The sequence below is a fragment of the Oncorhynchus keta genome, unplaced genomic scaffold, assembly GCF_023373465.1.
Source record: "Oncorhynchus keta strain PuntledgeMale-10-30-2019 unplaced genomic scaffold, Oket_V2 Un_contig_19282_pilon_pilon, whole genome shotgun sequence".
Lineage (NCBI taxonomy): Eukaryota > Metazoa > Chordata > Actinopteri > Salmoniformes > Salmonidae > Oncorhynchus > Oncorhynchus keta.
This window is the reverse complement of record NW_026281380.1, coordinates 1-5269: the sequence shown is the minus strand read 5'-3', so window position 1 is coordinate 5269 and position 5269 is coordinate 1. Positions and strand designations below refer to the sequence as shown.

Here is a 5269-nt window from a genome sequence, read left to right as displayed (position 1 = left end):
CGCTAGGCTACCTGCCGCCCAACGCTCTAACCGCTAGGCTACCTGCTGCCCAACACTCTAACCAAATCAAATCAAATTTTATTTGTCACATACACATGGTTAGCAGATGTTAATGCGAGTGTAGCGAAATGCTTGTGCTTCTAGTTCCGAAAATGCAGTGATAACCAACAAGTAGTCTAACTAACAATTCCAAAACTACTGTCTTATACACAGTGTAAGGGGATAAAGAATATGTACATAAGGATATATGAATGAGTGATGGTACAGGGCAGCATACAGTAGATGGTATCGAGTACAGTATATACATATGAGATGAGTATGTAGACAAAGTAAACAAAGTGGCATAGTTAAAGTGGCTAGTGATACATGTATTACATAAGGATGCAGTCGATGATATAGAGTACAGTATATACGTATGCATATGAGATGAATAATGTAGGGTAAGTAACATTATATAAGGTAGCATTGTTTAAAGTGCCTAGTGATATATTTACATCATTTCCCATCAATTCCCATTATTAAAGTGGCTGGAGTTGAGTTGTGTCAATGACAGTGTGTTGGCAGCAGCCACTCAATGTTAGTGGTGGCTGTTTAACAGTCTGATGGCCTTGAGATAGAAGCTGTTTTTCAGTCTCTCGGTCCCTGCATTGATGCACCTGTACTGACCTTGCCTTCTGGATGATAGCGGGGTGAACAGGCAGTGGCTCGGGTGGTTGATGTCATTGATGATCTTTATGGCCTTCCTGTAACATCGGGTGGTGTAGGTGTCCTGGAGGGCAGGTAGTTTGCCCCCGGTGATGCGTTGTGCAGACCTCACTACCCTCTGGAGAGCCTTACGGTTGAGGGCGGAGCAGTTGCCGTACCAGGCGGTGATACAGCCCGCCAGGATGCTCTCGATTGTGCATCTGTAGAAGTTTGTGAGTGCTTTTGGTGACAAGCCGAATTTCTTCAGCCTCCTGAGGTTGAAGAGGCGCTGCTGCGCCTTCTTTACGACGCTGTCAGTGTGAGTGGACCAATTCAGTTTGTCTGTGATGTGTATGCCCAGGAACTTAAAACTTGCTACCCTCTCCACTACTGTTCCATCGATGTGGATAGGGGGGTGTTCCCTCTGCTGTTTCCTGAAGTCCACAATCATCTCCTTAGTTTTGTTGACGTTGAGTGTGAGGTTATTTTCCTGACACCACACTCCGAGGGGCCCTCACCTCCTCTCTGTAGGCCGCTAGGCTACCTGCCGCCCAACGCTCTAACCGCTAGGCTACCTGCCGTCCAACTCTCTAACCGCTAGGCTACCTGCCGCCCAATGCTCTAACCGCTAGGCTACCTGCCGCCCAACGCTCTAACCGCCCAACGCTCTAACCACTAGGCTACCTGCCGCCCAATGCTCTAACCGCTAGGCTACCTGCCACCCAACGCTCTAACCGCTAGGCTACCTGCCGCCCAATGCTCTAACCGCTAGGCTACCTGCCGCCCAACGCTCTAACCGCTAGGCTACCTGCCACCCAACGCTCTAACCGCTAGGCTACCTGCCACCCAACGCTCTAATCACTAGGCTACCTGCCACCCAACGCTCTAACCGCCCAACGCTATAACCACTAGGCTACCTGCCACCCCAACATACACACAAATACACAAATAGAATAACACACTTATATAGAAGAGAACCTGATTATTTCACTATTGCACTTCAAACAAGAAACACACAAACTAAATACCAATCATAACACAGTATGATGTCGGTAAAATGCATCCAATTAAAATTCACTATGTTTACATATGAATATTACCCACTTCAACAAGGTTTATTGACCCACTGTCCCACATGGTGACATCCTATCATTGGTGTAACGTGAAAATGAGCGATAGAAAACCGATCTCGCAAAATGTCACCATTAGGAATGTTATTTTTTGTTTTTTTGTGCCGCCCTGGGCGTCTGCCTCTACCTAAACCCGCCACTGAGGAACGGCTCGCGCAGGTGCCGCCCTGGGCGTCTGCCTCTACCTAAACCCGCCACTGAGGAACGGCTCGCGCAGGTGCCGCCCTGGGCGTCTGCCTCTACCTAAACCCGCCACTGAGGAACGGCTCGCGCAGGTGCCGCCCTGGGCGTCTGCCTCTACCTAAACCCGCCACTGAGGAACGGCTCGCGCAGGTGCCGCTCTGGGCGTCTGCCTCTACCTAAACCCGCCACTGAGGAACGGCTCGCACAGGTTGCCGGCCTGGGCGTCTGCCTCTACCTAAACCCGCCACTGAGGAACGGCTCGCGCAGGTTCCGCCCTGGGCGTCTGCCTCTACCTAAACCCGCCACTGAGGAACGGCTCGCGCAGATTGACTACCTGGCGGATATTTTTGATCATCTGAATTTGCTCAACGTGACAAAGAAAGGGAGGGGGAACCATCGATTTGGACAGAGGGACAAAGTGGATGCCTTCAAGATGAAGCTTACCGTTTTTAACAGGAGAATTTACATCGAGGTAAAAACAGTTTTAAGTTGGATGTTCCATTCAAATACTGGAGGCCACAGACTCCAAATAAGTGTCATGATGTTGGACAAAATTGCGCACAACATTGCACAGGTTTTATTTTTCACGATTAGGACATTAATTCGCTTTCCAAAGATAATAAACATCTGGAAATGTGAGCAGCATTTTGTATTTCTAGTCGAATTACTTAGGGAGCGTAAACAAAGTACAAACTCTACACGGCCTCAACACCAAGGTCCAATTGCTACCAATGCTGTTCTCTATCACTACAGCTTGAGAGGGAGAAGCGGTCCTTTCAGGTCCTGGTGATTTGCTGGTAAATAACCAATAGATTCGATATTAACCTACACTGAGAGTACAAAACATTAAGAACACCTTCCTGATATTGAGTTGAACCCCCCCTCCCCTTTCCCCCCTTTTCCCCTCAATTCGTCGGGGTCATGGACTCTACAAGGTGTTGAAAGCCTTCCACAGGGATGCTGGCCCATGTTGACTCTACAAGGTGTTGAAAGCCTTCCACAGGGATGCTGGCCCATGTTGACTCTACAAGGTGTTGAAAGCCTTCCACAGGGATGCTGGCCCATGTTGACTCTACAAGGTGTTGAAAGCGTTCCACAGGGATGCTGGCCCATGTTGACTCTACAAGGTGTTGAAAGCCTTCCACAGGGATGCTGGTCCATGTTGACTCTACAAGGTGTTGAAAGCGTTCCACAGGGATGCTGGTCCATGTTGACTCTACAAGGTGTTGAAAGCGTTCCACAGGGATGCTGGTCCATGTTGACTCTACAAGGTGTCTAAAGCTTTCCACAGGGATGCTGGTCCATGTTGACTCTACAAGGGGTTGAAAGCCTTCCACAGGGATGCTGGTCCATGTTGACTCTAAAAGGTGTTGAAAGCCTTCCACAGGGATGCTGGTCCATGTTGACTCTACAAGGTGTTGAAAGCCTTCCACAGGGATGCTGGCCCATGTTGACTCTACAAGGTGTTGAAAGCGTTCCACAGGGATGCTGGTCCATGTTGACTCTACAAGGTGTTGAAAGCCTTCCACAGGGATGCTGGTCCATGTTGACTCTACAAGGTGTCTAAAGCGTTCCACAGGGATGCTGGTCCATGTTGACTCTACAAGGTGTCTAAAGCGTTCCACAGGGATGCTGGTCCATGTTGACTCTACAAGGTGTTGAAAGCCTTCCACAGGGATGCTGGTCCATGTTGACTCTACAAGGTGTCTAAAGCGTTCCACAGGGATGCTGGTCCATGTTGACTCTACACAAGGTGTCTAAAGCGTTCCACAGGGATGCTGGCCCATGTTGACTCTACAAGGTGTTGAAAGCGTTCCACAGGGATGCTGGTCCATGTTGACTCCAGGGATGCTGGTCCATGTTGACTCTACAAGGTGTTGAAAGCCTTCCACAGGGATGCTGGCCCATGTTGACTCTACAAGGTGTCAAAAGCGTTCCACAGGGATGCTGGTCCATGTTGACTCTACAAGGTGTTGAAAGCCTTCCCAGGGATGCTGGTCCATGTTGACTCTACAAGGTGTCTAAAGCGTTTCACAGGGATGCTGGTCCATGTTGACTCTACAAGGTGTCTAAAGCGTTCCACAGGGATGGCCCATGTTGACTCTACAAGGTGTTGAAAGCGTTCCACAGGGATGCTGGTCTATGTTGGTCCAGGGATGCTGGTCCATGTTGACTCTACAAGGTGTTGAAAGCGTTCCACAGGGATGCTGGCCCATGTTGACTCTACAAGGTGTTGAAAGCCTTCCACAGGGATGCTGGCCCATGTTGACTCTACAAGGTGTTGAAAGCCTTCCACAGGGATGCTGGCCCCATGTTGACTCTACAAGGTGTTGAAAGCGTTCCACAGGGATGCTGGTCCATGTTGACTCTACAAGGTGTAGAAACCCTTCCACGGGGATGATGGTCCATGTTGACTCTACAAGGTGTTGAAAGCCTTCCACAGGGATGCTGGCCCATGTTGACTCCACAAGGTGTTGAAAGCCTTCCACAGGGATGCTGGCCCATGTTGACTCCAGGGATGCTGGTCCATGTTGACTCCAGGGATGCTGGTCCATGTTGACTCTACAAGGTGTTGAAAGCGTTCCACAGGGATGCTGGCCCCATGTTGACTCTACAAGGTGTGGAAAGCCTTCCACAGGGATGCTGGTCCATGTTGACTCTACAAGGTGTTGAAAGCCTTCCACAGGGATGCTGGTCCATGTTGACTCTACAAGGTGTTGAAAGCGTTCCACAGGGATGCTGGTCCATGTTGACTCTACAAGGTGTTGAAAGCATTCCACAGGGATGCTGGTCCATGTTGACTCTACAAGGTGTTGAAAGCCTTCCACAGGGATGCTGGTCCATGTTGTCTCTACAAGGTGTTGAAAGCGTTCCACAGGGATGCTGGTCCATGTTGACTCTACAAGGTGTTGAAAGCGTTCCACAGGGATGCTGGTCCATGTTGACTCCAGGGATGCTGGTCCATGTTGACTCCAGGGATGCTGGTCCATGTTGACTCCAGGGATGCTGGTCCATGTTGACTCCAGGGATGCTGGTCCATGTTGACTCCAGGGATGCTGGTCCATGTTGACTCCAGGGATGCTGGTCCCATGTTGACTCCAGGGATGCTGGTCCATGTTGACTCCAGGGATGCTGGTCCATGTTGACTCCAGGGATGCTGGTCCATGTTGACTCCAGGGATGCTGGCCCATGTTGTCTCTACAAGGTGTTGAAAGTGTTCCCCAGGGATGCTGGTCCATGTTGACTCCAGGGATGCTGGTCCATGTTGACTC

At 50.0% G+C, this 5269-nt stretch overlaps 1 long non-coding RNA gene across 1 annotated transcript; it reads left to right on the top strand.

The window, feature by feature from the left end:
• Positions 1-2931: 2931 nt before the first annotated feature.
• Positions 2932-4080, top strand: LOC127920382 (uncharacterized). The gene is made up of 4 exons (XR_008106114.1): positions 2932-3268; positions 3461-3652; positions 3751-3798; positions 4063-4080. It is a non-coding gene; the product is annotated as an uncharacterized LOC127920382 (long non-coding RNA).
• Positions 4081-5269: the final 1189 nt, after the last annotated feature.